This window comes from Martes martes, assembly GCF_963455335.1.
Source record: "Martes martes genome assembly, chromosome: 17".
NCBI classification, from domain to species: Eukaryota; Metazoa; Chordata; class Mammalia; order Carnivora; family Mustelidae; genus Martes; species Martes martes.
Window position 1 is genome coordinate 48,907,921 of NC_137905.1, and position 18,369 is coordinate 48,926,289.

Below are 18,369 nucleotides of genomic sequence, written 5' to 3' on the forward strand. Positions count from 1 at the left end.
AATCCCAGCCGCAATTCCAGTTCCCCGGGTGGCTTCTCGAATCAGACCCTTGCTCCAGTCCCCAAACCTTCCCCTAATCCTAACTTTGAGTTTCCTCTGCGCCTCGGAGATGTTGGAATGGAGACGGAGAATGTGGGGACCCCCGCCCCTAATTCCGCCGGAGGAACTCTGGGCGAGGGGCACAGAGCCGCCATCCGAAGGCTCTGGAAGCGGGGGTGCGGCCGAGGGGCGCAGTGACCAGGCCGGCGTCCCCACCCGCCTCTAAACTTAGCCGCAGTGACGCGCGGCCCGGCGATCGCGCGGCGAGGCTGGGGACGCAGGGGGGCCAGAGCGGAGGGGGGCGGCTCCGCTCCGTGAGCCTCTATTTATAGCGCCCGGAGCCCGAAATAGCGCGGAGCGGAGCGGCCTGCATGACGCGGGAGCCGCCGGGGACTGACTCACCCGGCCCCGAGCGGCGGCCCCCGGATGGGGGACAGTGGAGGCGCCCGGCCCCGACCCCGCGCCATCCCTGGCACCTCTTCTGCCCGGCCGTCCCAAGTGTGCACCGGTCGCTGGGGTTGGATATGCAGCAAAACGGAGGATCTGCAGCACGAGAGACTGAGGTTAGATCAGAGGTGGGACTTCCCCGGAAGGCCCCAGAACCAAGGAACTAACTTTGTTTGCTTATTTATTTTTTCTGCCCAATGCGGGGCTTGAGCTCACGACCCTGAGATCCAGAGTTGCATGCTTTACCGACTGAGCCAGCCAGCGGCCCCCTCCAGAAACTAACTTTAACAAAAAGGGGTTGGGAAGGAAGGGAAATTTAAAAAAAAAACAAAACACCTAGATATGTACACCTATTTCCCACCAGCAACAGGATCGAAGCATTTTTTTTTTTTTAAGATTTTATCTATTTGACAGAGAAAGACACAGCGAGAGATGGAACACATGCAGGGGGAGTGGGAGAGGGAGAAGCAGGCTTCCCGCAGAGCAGGGAGCCTGATGGGGGGCTCAAACCCAGGACCCTGGGATCAGGGACCCCAGCCGAAGGCAGACACTTAAGGACTAAGCCACCCAGGCACCCCAGGATTGAAGGATCTTGGAGACAGACGAACACAATAACCTGGCCAGTCAGTCCCGAGACCATCGCTGTCCCCCCTCCAGGGCTCTTTGGGTGATCCTCCCACTGCCTAGAACGCCCTTCCCTGTTTCCCCATTTTTAAGAACTCATGTCCCTTAGGGACCCGGTGCTAAGGAAAATCCCCACAATTGAAAACGCTGTGATCCACTGGACTTGGACTGCCCCAGGGATAGGGCCAAGCCCGTCTCAATCATCACCACCTCCCTAGCACCGCCCAGCCCAAGACAGGGCTCCGGAGAAATTAACTACATGCACAAAAAGTGTTGGTAATAAAATGACGTTTCCCAAATTATAACAGCAAATGTTTAGTGTATGCTCCATGCCAGACACGAGTCTGAGAGTCATCTCCTCTGGGTCTCACTACAACCTTCATAGGAAGAGGTGCTTTTACTATTTTAATGACTCCTATCCCCATGTTAGAGATGAAGAAACCCCCGCTCAAAGAGTATCTGAGCTCAGAGAGTATCTCAGGTCAGAGAACAGACAAGCTCTTCTTGCTTGTAGTTAGAGCTGTCTCTTGAACCAGGTCACCTGGTCCCCAAAGGTGTTCAGTTTCCCAGGATACTGTCTCTAAGCTCTATCAAACCTGAAGCTAAGGAATGATTCTCAAAGTGCAGTCCACGGAACCCTGGAGAGGGTTCCCCAGCCCTCTTTCAAGGGATTCAAGAGGTTAAGATGCTTATAATAATATTAAGACACTTACCTGCCTTTTTCATAATCACTGTCTCACAAGTGCACAGTGTAGCCTGTATAGTAACACAATACACTAAACACGGCTGCAGATACCAGGACACACAGCTCTCTACTCTTGAGGCCAGGCATTAAAGTGACCTGCAAAAATTATAAAATGATGTTCCTCTTCTCATTAAATTTTTTCTTGTTTTGGAGTCTATGGTTATTTTAATTAAAAATATATGCTTTTATGTTAACATGAGATTGTTTAATTTTTTTTTTTAAGATTTTTTTATGTATTTGACAGGCAGAGATCACAAGTAGGCAAAGAGGCAGACAGAGGGGGGCGGGGAAGCAGGCTCCCCGCTGAGCAGAGAGCCCTATTCGGGGCTGGATCCCAGGACCCTGAGATCATGACCTGAGCTGAAGGCAGAGGCTTTAACCCACTGAGCCACCCAGGCGCCCCAAAATTGTTTATTTTTTTAAACGAATCAAATGTTTTTTAAATTCCTCAGTTTTAATTTTTAATGCAGTAAATATTGAAAGATACAATGCACATAAAAAAACTCTTTGAAAGAAAAAAAAATCCCAACTCTTTGGGGTCCGCAATAACTTTTTTTTAAGGATTTTATTTATCTATTTGAGGGAGAGAGAAAGAGTGAAAAAGAGCATGAGAGAGGAGAAGGTCAGAGGGAGAAGGAGACTCCCCACTGGGAGCCTAATACAGGACTTGATTCCGGGACTCGATCCCAGGACTGCAGGATCCCAACCTGAGCCGAAGGCAGTGGCTCAACCAACTGAGCCACCCAGGTACCCCTGGAGTCTGAAATCATTTTTAAGACCATAAGCGGTCCTGGGACCAAAAAGTTTACAAATCACTAAACTAATAATCATATACCTGTGAAGTGTTATATAAAGGACAAGAATGTGGAACATTGGGATACCTGGGTGGCTCAGCTGGTTAAACGTCTGCTTTCGGCTCAGGTCATGATCTCAGGGTCCTGGGATCAAGCCCTACATCGGGCTCTCTGCTCAGCAGGGAGCTTGCTTCTCCCTCTCTTCTGTCTGCTCCTTCCCCTGCTTGTGTTCTCTCTCTCTCTCAAATAAAAAAATAAACTTAAAAAAAAAAACCAACAACAACTGAGAGTCACCAGTGTACATGCAGGTGGTATTTCTCTAGTTTAACTCTTTATTTTTATTATATTTTCTACCTGATTTCTGCTCTTAAACATTGTTGGTTAAAGACCTACAACTGTTGGGCCCCTGGCTGGCTCAGTCAGAAGAACGTGTGGCTATTAAACTAGGGGTTGTGAGTCTGAGTCCCATCCTGGATGTAGAGTTTACTTAAAAATCTTCAAACAAGGGGCGCCTGGTTGGCCCAGTGGGTTAAGCCTCTGCCTTCAGCTCAGGTCATGATCTCAGGATCCTCGAGCCCCACATCGGACTCTCTGCTCATCGGGGAGCCTGCCTGCCTCTCTGCCTACTTGCGATCTCTTTCTCTGTCAAATAAATAAATAAATAATCGGGAACCTGGGTGGCTCAGTGGGACCTCTGCTTTCGGCTCAGGTCATGATCCCAGGATCGAGTCCCGCATCGGGCTCTCTGCTCAACAGGGAGCCTGCTTCCTCCTCTCTCTCTGCCTGCCTCTCTGCCTACTTGTGATCTCTGTCAAATAAAAAAAAAAAAATCTTTTAAAAAATTTTAAATAAATAAATAAATAAATAATCTAGAAAAACAAAAAGCAAAAAAACAAACAAACAAACAAAAAACAACCCAAAACCCTTCTCTGATCCCCACTGAACATTAAAAAAAAAAAAAAAATCTTCAAACAAACAAAAGATTTCCAACTATCTTTGTTGGGTTTTTTTTTTTTTAAGATTTTATTTATTTATTTGTCAGACCGAGAGAACAAGCAGAGGGAGAAGCAGGCTCCCCGCTGAGGGAGCCAGACATGGGACTCGATCCCAGGACCCTGGGATCATGACCAGAGCAGAAGGCAGACATTCAACCGACTGAGCCAGGCATCCCTATATTTGTATTTTTAATAACAGATAAAATTTCATTAACACAAATATTTGGTGGTTGGCCTTCTAACAGGCCATCTGGCCAGATTCTTTTTGTTTGTTTGTTTTTTTAAGATCTTATTTTTTTATTTGACAGAGAGAGACACAGCCAGAGAGGGAACACAAGCAGGGGGAGTGGGAGAGGGAGAAGCAGGCTTCCTGCTGAGCAGGGAGCCTGATCCCAGAACCCTGGGATCATGACCTTAGCTAGAGGCTGATGCTTAATGACTGAGCCACCCAGGCGCTCCCTGGCCAAATTCTCATACCAAAATAGTTTGCTGAGTCTTTCAGTTTTTCCTTGAAAATGATCCAAATGTCAATTTTCTTTCTTGCTTTCTGATCTTTTGGTCTCATTTATTTTTCTTGTCTTATAGCATTTGCAAAGACTTCCAGGACTGTGTCAAATGGCAAGTTTGATCAATTCTCATGCACTGCACATCACAACCCTCTAAGATGACTTATTATCCCCATTTTATAGAGGGAGAAACAGACCCAGAGAAGTTATTCTGTTGCCCAAGACCACACAGCAAATAAACAGTCAATCCAGGATTCCAACCAAAGCTTGTGTTTTCAATCATGGCCTTAAGAGAAAATTCAGTAAATATTCTATATATTTTTTTTCAACAGGCAAAATACCCTGCAAGTTTCCACAGGGACCTCTGAATCTTGAATGACGAAGGTGGGGAAAGGTGGGCTGAGGTCTGGGTCTGGCTCTGCCCCCTTGCCTAGACTCAGTTTCCTCTTGTGACGGAGGATTGGAAGAGATGGTATCTGAAAGCCACAGAAAGTCTGCCTTCCGAGTGGAGGAGTCAGGCCCCCAAATACATTGTATTCATTTCCTGTGGCTGCCTAACAAAGTACCACAAACTTGGGTACTGCTTGGTGGCTTCAAACAACAGAATTTTGTTCTTTCACCATTCTAGAAGCCGGAAAACCTAAATCCAGGTGTCAGCAGCAGGCCCACACTTCCCATCCCCCATGCCCCCCCCCAAAAGGATCTGGGGAGATCCTTCCTTGCCTCTTGCAGCTTCTAGTGGCTCCAGGCACTCCTGGGGCTTATGGTCCAATCATGCCAGTCTCTCTGTGGGTCTTCACAGAGGTTCTCCTCTCCTATCTGGGTCCCATCGCCCCCTGCCTTTGTCTTGTGAGGACACATGCCATTGGGTTGAGGGGCTGCTTGGATAATCCAAAATGATCTCATCCAGAGAGCCTTCCCTTAATTACACCTGTAATTAATTAATTGCACCCTTTGTCCAAAGCACCTCACGTTCCCAGGGCTCAGGTGGACAAGTCTTGGGTGGGGGAGGGGCGCATCATTCAACCCATTACACAGATGGAACGAGAAAACTGAGAACAGGGAAGTACGTGGCAGAGTTTGGACTGGGAGGTGTCCAGAGCTCCATGATTGCACATGTCCGTTCCAGTGTGGAATGGTGGAGAACCCTCCCTTGAGAACCCAGGTGACCTGTACGCCCTCCACGAGGCTGTTAGAGGTGGTGTGTGCTGCCGACAAATTCTGGACAGCCTCCACTCCGAGGATGGGAAGTCTTGAAGGGAGGTTTCCTTCTTCAACTGTTTTTAAATATTTTATTTATTTATTTGAGAGAGAGAGATGGGGGGATGCCAGGGAAGAGCAGAGGGAGAAGGACAAGCAGACTCTGTGCTAAGCACAGAGTCCCGTGTGGGGCTCGATCTCACAACCCTGAGATCATGACCTGAGCAGAAACCAAGAGCCGGTCGCTTAACCGACTGAGCCCCCATTCTTCTACTGTTAATGTGGGGTTGAGGGACCTTCTCTTAAACCAAAATTCTAAACAATAGTAAAAGCCAACACTCAGACAACACTTAATTATGTCGGGCTCCATTCTGAGTGTTTAATATCTATTAACTCACTTAATCCCCACAGAACCCCTGAGGTCCTTTTATAGAAGAGTAAACTGAGGTGCCAAGACATTGGAGTTACAGAGCTAATATTGGAAGCCCGCAGTCTGGCTTCAGAGTCTAGGGTCTTTTTTTTTTTTTTAAGATTTTATTTATTCATTTGAGAGAGAGAGAGAGCACACGCGCATGAGCAGAGGAGAGGGAGAAGCAGACTCCCTGCTGAGCAGGGAGCCCGATGCGGGGCTCGATCCCAGGACCCCGGGATCATGACCTGAGCCAAAGGCAGATGCTTAATGGACTGAGCCATCCAGGGACCCTAGAGTCTCGGGTCTTGACTGTAAGCCAAGACACTGTCTCCTGGGGGCACACTGTCACATGTTAAAACCGGACTTTGAGGGGGGCACCTCGGTCAATGAAGTGGCCAGCCCTTGCTTGCAGCTCAGGTCATGATCTCACAGTCATGAGATCGAGCCCCGCGTGGGGCTCTGTGTTCAGTGCAGAGTCGGCTTGAGATTCTCTCTCCCTCTCCCTCTGCCCCTCCCCCTGCTCTCTCTTTCTCACTCTCTCTCTCTCTCTCTCTCTGAAATAAATAAATAAATAAATAAATAAATAAGTTTGTTTTTGTTGTTTTTTTTTTAAATCTGAACTTTGAGGAAGCCACACTCCTAGATCTGGGGTCAGGCGATCGTCTGGCGATGTTATCAGATATGGCAGCCACTGGCTGAATGGCGGCGCTCTCGAGTGCTTGAAATTTGGCAGGTCCAAAACAAGAGGAGCCCTGAGTATGAAATCCACACTGGAATTCCAAGACTGAGTGCGACAAAAAACATGTACTGTAGCTCATTAAAAATTGCCGATAGCAGCAATGTGCACAATAGCCAAATTATGGAAAGAACCCAGATGTCCGCCAACAGATGAATGGATAAAGAAGATGTGGTAAAAAAAAAAAAAGATGTGGTATATACATACACACACACACACACACACACACACACACACACACACACACAACGGAATACTATGCAGCCATTAAAAGAAACAAAATCTTGCCATTTGCAAGGACGTGGACAGAACTAGAGGGTATTATGCTGAGCGAAATAAGTCAATCAGAGAAAGACAATTATTATATGATCTCTCTGATATGAGGAATTCGAGAGGCAGGGTGGGTAGTCGTGGGGGGTAGTCATGGGGATAGGGAAAAAATGAAACAAGATGGGACCAGGGAAGCAGACAAACCATAAGAGATTCTTAATCTCACGAAACAAACTGAGGACTGCTGGGGGGGTGGGTGGAGAGTAGGGATAGGGTGGCTGGGGTGATGGACATTGGGGAGGGTATGTGCTATGATGAGTGCTGTGAATTGTGTAAGCCAGACCTGTTCCCCTGGGGCAAATAATACACTATATGTTAATTGAAAAAAAAAAAGATTTTGTTTTTAAGATTTTTATTTATTTGACAGACAGAGATCACAAGTAGGCAGAGAGGCAGGCAGAGAGAGAGAGGAGGAAGCAGGCTCCCGGCTGAGCACAGAGCCCGATGTGGGGCTCGATCCTAGAACCTGGGATCATGACCTGAGCCGAAGGCAGAGGCTTTAACCCACTGAGCCACCCAGGCACCCCAAGAGAATATTTTTTAATAATGCTGACAGAGAGGGGCGCCTGGCTGACTCATTCAGAAGGACATGTGACTTTTGATCTTGGGGTTGTGAGTTTGAGCCCCATGTCCCATGTAGAGACTATTAAAAAAAGTAAACTTAAAAATTGCGGATATTACGTACATGTTGATATAATGTTTTGCATATATCTGGTTAAATAATACACACAAACAGAATTATTTTCACCTGTTTCTTTTTGCTTTTTTTTAGGGTGGCTATTAGAACATTCAGACCAACACGTGGCTTGTGTCATATTTTTCATGGGCAGCTCTGGTCCATGGGACTTGTCCTCAGCACATTCTCCATCTGGGGACACCGAACCTCAGGATTTCTTGCGATGTGCTCGAATAATCCATGCCAGAAGCACATTCAAGTGGTGTGACTGATACTTGTATCAAACCATGGTCGCTAAAGGATGGTCTGAAATCCTTGCCGCCACCAGGCGCAGATGGAGAAGATTTTGCGGCCACTCTGTGTATAGAGTTTATTTTTTGTTTGGCAATTATGTAAGTGCGTGCCTCTCCTGAGAATGCTACAAAACGAACATTTACAAAGCCGAGATAAATACTCAGCATAACTGGACAAGCCAGGCTGCCTCAAGGTTGAGAGTTCAAGTCCTGACTCCGTCCCTTCCCTGGCTGTGATTCCTTTGGTAAGTCACATGTTCTCCCTGGGGCCTGGTTCCTTCATCCAGAAAGTGGGAATGTTTGTTCCTGGCCCTGAGGGTTATTGGGGGAACTCCTGAAGGCAGAATGTGCAAAGGGGGGGAGGGGGCGCCTGGGTGGCTCAGTGGGTTAAGCGTCTGACTTGGGCTCAGGTCATGATCTCAGGGTCCTGGGACTGAGTGCCGCATCGGGCTCCCTCTCATCAAGGAGCCTGCTTCTTCCTCTCCCTCTGCCCGCTGCTCCCCCTGCTTGTGCTCTTTGTCTCTCTCTGTCAAATAAATAAATAAAATCTCATTAAAAAAAAAAAAAAAAGAACGTGCAAAGGCTCAGCACACTGCCCAGCAGAGAATGAGCTCCAGCCGCCGACCAGTTTTCATAGGGTTGGGGACCTGGCTTAGGTAGAGGGATCCATGCTCGGTTCTGAGCAGAAGGGATGGTTGAATTGGCCCTTGAAGGATGAAGAAATATTCACTAGGTGGACAAGGACGGGAAAGGTCTTCCAGGCAGAAGGAACAGAAGTTCAAGTTCATGTGGCATGAGGGAGCATAGCATGTTCGGGAAAAGGCAAGCAGCTTGGGTATGACTGAGGGCAGAATGAATATGTGTTGGGGGAAACAGAGGGCAAGAGACGAAGACGAAGAAGCAGCAGCATTCAGGCCACCGAGGGTCTTGTAGGTGATTGGACTGGAGCACTGGGGAGCCATAGCAGGCTCTGAGCAGGAGAAAAACATGACAGGAGCAAGTTTGTGTTTTAGCAAGATCCTTCTGGATGAGAGGGGAGATAGAAGTGGGGTAGGAGAACAGGGAGGAGTATATGGCAGAATGAAGTACGGATAAAGGATCAAGTAGAAAGGGGGAAGAGGCAGAACGTATGAAATCTTTAAAAGACAGAATGACGGGTTGCCTGCATGGCTCAGTCGGTTAAGGTCATGATCCCAGGGTCCTGGGATCGAGCCCTGCATCAGGCTCCCTGCTCAGCGGGGAGTCTGCATCTCCCCCTCCTTCCTGCTCATGCGCTTTCTCAGTATCTCTCTCAAATAAGTAAAATATTAAAAAAATAATAAAGGATAGTGGGGCACCTGGGTGGGCTCAGTGGGTTAAGCCTCTGCCTTCGGCTCAGGTCATGATCTCAGGGTCCTGGGATTGAACTCCGCATCCACATCGGGCTCTCTGCTTAGCAGGGAGCCTGCTTCCCCCTCCCCCTCTGCCTGCCTCTCTATTTGTGATCTCTCTCTCTCTCTCTGTCAAATAAATAAATAAATAATCTTAAAAAAAAAATAGAATGAAGAGGAGGGACAAGCTATGGGGGGAAGAGAAAGAAGGCAACCAGGATGAGGGCAGACCTCTGGTCCAGGAGACAGAGTCAATGGTGGGCCTATGCCTGAGCTGGGGATCCTGGAGGAGAGCTGCTGAGGTCATCCAAGAGCTGCCAGACACTTGGGTCTAGACGGCAGAAGAGATGGCAGGACTGAGACCAGGAGGCTGTCAGAGATCAGTCAGGGCTGAAATCCTGACAATGGGAGAAAGGTGGAAGGTGCAGCAGGGTAACCTCACATCGGCCACCCAGGACTGTGCGAAACAGGCCCGGCCCAGGAAAGCAGCCTCATTCCCCAGGTTCTCATGATGGTCTACACCTGAGGACATGGAGATGGACGGATCCAGAGCCCCACAGGAGTGCCCGATCAGTGGAAGAGCCTAGACGCACACAAGCAGTCCATGCCTCCACGGTGGGAGCGTGTGATGAATGCAGGCTCTAGGAAGTACAGAAATCTCTTCCCAAGGACTAGGGACAGTGGAAGCATCAGGACCAGTTCCAGGAAAGGGCTTGGAGAGGGAAAGTGAATTAATCAGAAGTCTCTCAGCTTCAAGTGCAAACACGTTTAGGGAAATGGACTGTCTCATATTAAAAAAAAAAAAAAAAAAGTCAAGGGGTCATATCGGCTTCAGTCACAGCTTGATCCAGGAGCTCAAATAGGATATGAAGTCACTGTCCAATCTCTAGGTTCCATATCTTTCAGGGTTTTTTTGTCCAGAGGACTTCCCTTGAAGTAGTAAACGTGGCCCCAGCAGCTTAGTGACCCCAAAGGGAAGAAAGGTCTCCTGCCGTATGGTTCCATCACGCACAAACTGGATTGGACCCCATGTTCACCCTTGAAACCAGCACTGTCAGCAGAAGGCAGAAGAACTGGAATGCTCTGATTGGCTGGGTCCGGATCACGTTCCCTTCCCCAGAAGGGGAGAGTGGGGTGAGATAAACAGGTGCACTGAAATTTAGAAAGGGGTGGTTTCCCAAAGGACAAGCAGAAGGCAGAAGGCTGGCAAAGCTACAGATGTCCACGTAGCTGGGAGAAATGGGAGGTGGGGAAACAGCTTCCTCACCTATTAATAGAGGATGGCAATAGCACCTTACCTCCTAGGTCTAGGGAGAGGATTCAGTGAAATAATGCAGGTTAGGCATTTAGCAGACTTTTCTGCAAAGAGTAGGCTAGGTGCTGAATAAGCAGCACCTATTTCTTTTTCTTTTCTTTCTTTCTTTTTTTTTAAATGTGTATGTGCTGGTGTTTTGTTGTTGTTGTTGTTATTGTTGTTGTTGTTGTTTAAAGATTATATTTATTTACCTGACAGAGAGATCACAAGTAGGCATACAGACAGGCGGGGGCGGGGGGAAGCAGGCTCCCCGCTGAGCAGAGAGCCCGATGTGGGGCTCGATCCCAAGAGCCCGAGATCACAACCCAAGCTGAAGGGAGAGGCTTAACCCACTGAGCCACCCACGTGCCGCTTTTTTTTTTTTTTTTAAAGATTTTATGTAATCTCTATACCCAACGTGGGGCTGGAACTTATACCTTGAGATCAAGAGTCACACGCTCCAGGGAGCCAGCCAGGCGCCCCTGTGACTGTTAGTTTTAAAACATTCACCAATATTACCACTGCTGAGGATGGACGATCTCTATAACCTCGGAGGTAATAAGCTCCCAGGCACGGGATGAGACCTGAAGGTGAACAAGCACACGCGGGGAGGTCATGCAGTCTACACTGCGCAAACTCAGGGCCCAGCTGGTTTCTCTCCAGGCTGTTTTTTTGGTTTCTCCTTGTTTTTGTTTGTTTGTTTTTAAACAAAGATTTTTATTTATTTATTTGAGAAAGAGAGAGAACGAGTGGTGGGGAGGGTCAGAGGGAGCGGGAGAGAGAAGCAGACTCCCTGCGGAGCAGGAATCAGCATTTGGGGCTCCATCCCAGGACCCAGAGATCATGTCCTGAGCCGAAGGCAGCTGCTTAACCGACTGAGCCCCGCAGGAGCCCTCTCTCCAGGCTTCTGCCTCCAGATCTGTGAAATGGGATGAGGGGGTTGAATCAAAACACAAGGTGGGGGGGCTCAGCCGAGCCTGGAATGGAGTCTTGAATGGGGCTCCTTGCTCAGCGGGGAGCCTGCTTCTCCCTCTGCCTGCTGCTCCCCTGCTTGTGCTCTCTCCTTTGTGCGTGCTCTCTCTCTCTCTCTGACAAATAAATAAATAAAATATTTTTTAAAATAATAAAATGGTTAAAAAAAAAATAAAACACAAGGTCGTTTCAGATGCCCCTTCTCATCAGATGCCGCTACATCACCTCCTCAGGAAAAGGCCTTTCCTGACTACTCTTGCCAAAATATCCCCATTCGTTCATTCATTCATTCAGGGCATCTCTATACCCAGTGTGGAGCTCAAACTCACGACTCCGAGGTCAAGAGTCACATGCTGTACCACGACCGAGCCAGCCAGGTGCCCCTATCCCTCTTTATTTTAATATATCATCCCGTTTTACTTTCCTTGTAGCACTTATCACAATCTGAAAACATCTTATTTACTTTCAGTCTCCCCATTAGAACGTTAGCCCTCACGAGGGCAGGAATCTGTTTGTCTTGTTCACTGATCTGTCCAGGTCACCCGCCACAGCGCCTGGCACACGGCCGACCCTTGTTAAACATCCGTTGGACGAGGAGATAAATACCACTTCTGAGAGGTAGTGAGTTTCCCATTAAGAGAGGTATCTAGAAAAAAAAAGAGAGGGAGAGAGACAGGTATCTAGGCTGAAGCAGAGGGATCGTACCTCGCAATTCATGCTGCAAGGCCCCAACCCGGGTCCTCTCCAGCCTCAGTTTCCTCATTAATCAAATGGGTCCGCGGCCGGAGGGACGCCGGCCCAGCTCCTGCCTGCGATCCCCGCGGGGGCCGCCAGGGGGCGCGGCGCCTCGGCCCAAAGCCCTCCCGCGGCAGCCGGAGCCCCGGTGGACGCGTCCCGACGTTCCTGGAATGTTCTGAGCCCCGGCGAGCGGAACCCGGGAGGCTCGAGCGGATGCAGGCGTCCGGAGCCGGCGGGCCGCGCTCCTCGCCGCGCAGGGGGGCGGCCGGGACGGAGGTGACTCAGGCGCGCGTCCCCGGCCCCCAGTTCTCGCGAGGGGGCGCGCACGGCCTCGGGAACCCGCGCGGCGCCGAGTCCATTTTTACCCGAGCGCCGCTAAAAATAGTCGCCGCGCTCCGAGCCGAGCCCGAAATAGCGGCCCCCAGATAAGGCAGGACGACTCAGCGCTTCCGGGGAGCGGAAGGGGAGGCAGCGGGGGGCGGAGGATGGTGCCGGGCTCCGCGGGGCCTCGCCGCGCAGTCCCGGCCGGTACCCCCCCAACCCCCGCCCCCCGGCCACCGCGCTGCCCTCAGCCTGTCCCCAGCCTGGCTTCACCCTCCCCGCTGCCCGCCTCGTTGCCCATCCCCTGTCCCCGTCCACCCTCAGCGTCCCCTCCATTCCTCATCCCTGACCACTGGCCCTCCTCTCCCCTGCCCTCTCCCACTCTTCAGTCCCAGCCCTGCCCCGCGACCGTGTCCCCAGCGGGTATTCATCCCCAGCTCTCAACCTACCCATCCCGGAGCCCTGGCCCTACTCTCCCCCAGCCACGGCACCGGATCTGTTGCCTTTCTGAATCTGCTTCTGCCCCCTCCCCGTCCCAGTTCTCAGCCCAACTTCTGATGGGCAGGGGTGGGTTGCGGGGGAGATGGGGCGCTCACAGGAAGTCAAACAAGCTGACGGTTGAGGGTGAGGCTCTGACTTCTTGGTTTGTTTCTACAGTGGACCGGGTAGGTTTGGGTCTGGGTCAGTTTCCTTACCCGATGCCCAGCGTTAGGACAGGCCAGGGTCGAGTCGCAGGACTTCCGGCACCAATATTGGGGTCTCCGCGTCCTCAGAGTCAGGGCACAGCCCAGCACTCACTGTTGTGTTCCCAATCCTCAATCTACTACAGCTCTTTGCTCCCTTGCAAGTCAGTGATTGGACACAACAGTTCCAGGCCTGGGGACAGGCAGTGGGGACAGCCAGAACTCTGCTTTCTCTGGGCCTAGGTGTCCCCTTTGCACTTGGATGGTGCTGATGTCTTGTGACTTAATCCAAGGATCAGCCTCAAGAAATCTTACACCACATTTTCCAAAGGTTCAAAGACAACACCAACATCTTCTAGTCTCTGACACATCACGGGACAGAGGGACTGCGTGTCCCGTGCGGCCCCAGGAAGCAGGGTGTAGTAGACAGGTGCTGGTTCGCGCAGAATTGCTTGGCTGTGGATGGAAGGCCTCAAGCGGTGGTAAGGTCCCTGGCGCTAAAATGACACCAAGGTTCAGCCAGGTGCCTGCTTGTTTTGTTGTCTGGACGGCTGGGGTATCTCACCAAGGAAAGGGATTGAACTGGAAGGTCTTTAAGTCATGAAGAATCATGTGTTTGGGATCAAGAAATTAAGAAGCTGGTAAAGTGGGGTGCCTGGGTGGCTCAGTCGGTTGGGTGTCTGCCATTGGCTCAGGTCATGATCGCAGGGTCCTGGGATGGAGCCTCACGTTGGGCTCCCTGCTCACCGGGGAGCCTGCTTCCCCCTCTCCCCTCTCCCACTGCCTGCCACTGCCTGCTTGTGCACGCTCTCTCTCTCTGTCAAATAAATAAATAAAATCTTAAAAAAAAAAAAAAAAGCTGGAAAAGTCTGCAAGGCCCAGACCGAACTGGGTCCTGTGAGCCATGCTGAGGAGCCTGGACCACTCCCCCAAGGGCACTGGGGAGCCATGGCGTGTTCTGAGCAGGGGAGAGACAAGGGCAGATTTATGGCTTTAGTCAGATCTTTCCAGCCTTGTGGAGGTAGGCTGAGGAGGGAAGGGGGAGGACAGGACAGATATGAGAGACAGGCAGGAAGGACCAGATTTGGTGGCCAAGAGACTGGGGAGAGAGAGGAGCCCCTGGGAGGAGGCTCAGGTCCTCGCCCGGGTGTAAGGGTGGATGGTGGGGATGCCCTGCGATGGGGCCTAGGAGGAGGAAGGGGCAGGTGTGGGTGGAGGATACCCAGATAAGTTCCAAAGTCAGTCCAAAGATGGTAAATTTTAAATAATAAGGTTTTTTTATTTTTTATTTTTGGAAAATGTCTTGGCAAAACCAAGGTCATACCTTGAAAAAGTACATTTCCCTCCGCCCTCTGATCCCCACTTCTCATTGTCAACTATTTCTTGTGTACATCGGCCAACAGGACTCAAAGATTGAACAGGAGTCAAAGCTCTCACCGTCCTTCCTGTGCTAAACCCTGCGCAGGAATGCCCTCACTCCAATCACCACTCGGTGTGTGCGCCGGGCACCAGTGCTGTGCCCATCTTAGAGAAGTGAAAACTGTGGCCTGGGAAGGTGCACGGAAGTCCTTTCCCCTGCCTGGGTCTGACAGCTTTTCAAAATTGAAGGCATGGGAACTGGTGAGGTCAGAGAGGGAGAGTCCAGAGTAAGGCCAGAGCCTAGAGCCTGGAAACAGAAACCATAAGGGGGAGGAGGGAGAGGAGAGAGAATACAGTGGAGAGTTCAAGGAAGGCTGCCTGGAGGAGGAGTGAGAGTAGCCAGAAAGGTGGCTTCCAGAGACTTCTAAGGAAGAGTCTGATGGAATGAAATCACTTCCTCTGGGGAGGTGGCTGAGTTACCGCGGGAAGCAGGGCAGTGCCCCCTCCTTAGGCCCACAGGACCCCAGAGGTGTTTATAGGAAACTGGGGCTGCATGATGACATTTCAGGAACACAGTGATAGCACAGCGGGCTGTTATGACGTCTGAGTGATTCGCCAACTGCCTGTTACGACCAGCATCTCTAGTCATGCCCTGTGGGGGGGGAAGAGGATGGGAGGAAGTGACAGGCCATGGGATGGGGGTGGGGTGACAGGGAGACAGTCATGCAAAGACCAGGGACTCAGGAGCTGAGAGATGTGTTCTGGCCCTGGCACTAGGGAAGGGCCACCCAGAGTCTGGATGTGAGAATCCATCTTTTGGGGCTGTGTCTAGCGAGGGACCCCTGGCTTCAAGGAGGTGGGCTGGGGTGGAATTGGGCTGGGCTCAGAATCACCCATGAGCCCAAGGCTGCTGGGATTTGGGACTAACGTTTTGTTCACTGTTGTGTCCCAGTCACCTAGGACAGTAGTTGGGACGCTGCTCTCTCAATATACATCTTTATTGAATGACGGAATCAGATGAAAGGGGTCAGCGTTCTCTGGGACTCAGTTTATCCTCTTCCCTAAAACCTGTGGTCCTCAGGGCCCCTCAGCCAAAGGCGTCCATCGTGATACCCCTCCCCACCAAGGATTTCGGACCCCAGACCTTGCTTCTCCAGTGGGGCGGAGGGATGACCAAAGAAAACGAGTTCAAGCCTCTGGTGGACTCCGCCCACTTGTGATGTCACAAACCGCAAGGGGATCCCGACCTTTGTCACTCCCTTGGGATGGGGCGTGGAAAGGAACCGGGAGTCAACTCCGGCCCCTCCCCCGGGCCTGGCGGTGTTACACAACCGACGTTGCATCCCCAGGGATGTCGCCGGACGTCCTGACGGGTCTGGGGACAATGGGCGGGGAGTGCCCCTCCCGCCAGGAGCCCGAAGTGGCAGGGGTGCCCCCTCCTCTGATTCACCCTTGTTTCCGGACCCCTTTATCCTCCAGCTCCTCGGGGATCCTTAACTCCTCCCTAAAGTCTCTCTACTCAATGCGAGTACCCCCGTAACTCAGCTTTTTGACCCCACCAAATATCTGTCCTCTGCACTCCTCCTCCCCCGCCAGCTCCCGGCTCTCACTCCCGCCGCTGTGATTCTCGAAACTTCCAGATTCCCATGCCCGCCTTCTTTCACCCATCCCGGGGCTCCTCTTCCGGCTCCCTCAAACTCCTCCTCCACCTTCCTACCCAGCCCTCCGAATCTCCTCCCTAGCCAACCTCCGCCCCCCCTCCCCCCGCCGAGCTTGCCCCAGGATCTCAATCTTCTCCAAACACCCCCTCCACCACGCTCAAACTGACCTCTAATCCTCTTTCTTGTCCCTAGTATCAGTCCCCAGTCCCCTTTTGCCGTCCCGAAACTGCCCGGATATCCCATCCTCATTGCCCACCCTAGTCTTTCCCCCCCCAACCCCTTCCCTCCCGCCAGCCGCCCCTCCCTCCCCGCCGCTCCCCGCCCCCAGGCCGGCCGGCGCCCCTCCCCGGCCCGCTCCCACGCCCGGCGCGGGTTCCCAGGCCACCCCCCCCCGCGGTGGCCCAGAGACCCAGTTTGCGGCGGCAAAACATTGGTCTCCGGGCAACAGGCCCCGCCCGCCTTGGGGCGGCCCAAGCGAGTGGGCGGCTCCCGGGCGGGGTGGCTGGGAGGTGGCGGGGCTGGACTGGAGCCCAGGGCCCTCGCCCCCAGAGGCCTGCAGGGCTCAGAGACCCGGTGACCGAGAACCAACAATGCCGACCTGGAGATTCGGCACCCCAGAGCAAGAAGCTCGGAGAAATTCGTGGAGGCCAAAGCCACGGGGTGTGCTCCGGGACGCAGTGATGAAGAGAGACCATGAGACACAAGGATGGGCGGGGGGGGGGGGGGGGGGGCGCAAAATGAACACAGAGTTAGCAGAGATAAACACACACAAACCCCGGCCTGCAGGGATGCCTCTGAAGGCAGGATAATCTAGCTCAGATCTCAGGGCCTTTGCACTTCTGTCACGGGGACTTCCCCTCTCTGATTCTCAGTTTCCGCGTCCGTAAAATGGGTAGCATTTAGCCTATGGAGGTGTGGTGACGATTCAGCTAATTCACCGACTGACAGCTCGTAGCACAGTTCTGGCCCATTCCGTCCACACTCATTCATGCAACCGCTATGTATCGAGCACCTGTTATGCGCCAGGCGCAGTTTTAAGTGCTGGGTCTGGAACAGTGAAAGAGACAAAGGTCTTGGTCCTCAAAGGAGCACTTGCTTTGGGGGCCAGGAGGGAGGTGACGAACAGTATATTTGCAGACAGCAGCGCACTGGGAAGTACTGAGTGCTGGGGGAGAGGCGAGAAAGGCAGCTTTGGATTTGCCATTTTAAATAGGGTGGTCCAGGAAGATGACGTCAGCAAAGACCCCAGACGGGGGAGGAGACTGTCACGCAGGCTCCCCACTAAGAGGACAGCAGTCCCCTGAACAGCAAGTGCAAAGGCCTTTAGGTGGGAACATGTCTGGTGCGCTGGAGGAACAGGCAGGCCAGTGTGTGGCTGCAGCAGAGAGAACAAGACGAGGGGAGTGGCAGAGACAGGGAGAGGGAGTAAGGTCAGATGTGGATGGCTTCATGGGCTGGAGTGAAGCCTTTGACTTTTACTCTGAGTGAGTCAGGAGCCATGGGAGGGTTTTGAGCAAAGAGGGGCACGACCTGACTTTGACTTGAACAAAATCCCTGGATCTGTATGTGGGGAATAGACTTGGGAGGCAAAGGGGGAGGCAGGGAGACCTGTGAGGAGCCCCAGGCAATGGCCCAGGTAACAGGCAAAGGTGACTTGGACTCGGGGTCCCAGGAATCTGATTCTGGAGGTGTTTGAAATTGGAGCTACAGAATATGCTGACAAGCACACTCACAGCAAGCCCTCAGTAGATGGCAGTAGTCACCATTATGTTAGCTGGTGCTCACAACCCATCTGCAAAGAAACTCTTATCACCCCCGTTTCACAGATGCGGAAACTGAGCCCCAGAGAGGTCACTCAGCTTGCCTCAGGACTCACAGCTCAGTCAGGCTCCAAAGATGGTACTGTTGTCAAATTCGCAACACCCTGAGCATCCAGACCTATCCTCTGACTCCTCCACGTGAGCCCCAGGACTGCGGGAGCAAGATAGTCCTTGGCCCCACCCACTGGGCTTGAGAAGGTGACCCAGTAGGAGAATACCGCCCAAGTGGTGCTCAAGTTGTCAGCGAGTCACCTATGCTGGCCCGGGACACTGGCGTGGAGGCAGGCAGGTACACGCAGAGGGGGTCCGCCCAGAACCTCCCCGCCGGGCATCTGCCTCCCACACTTAATCCTA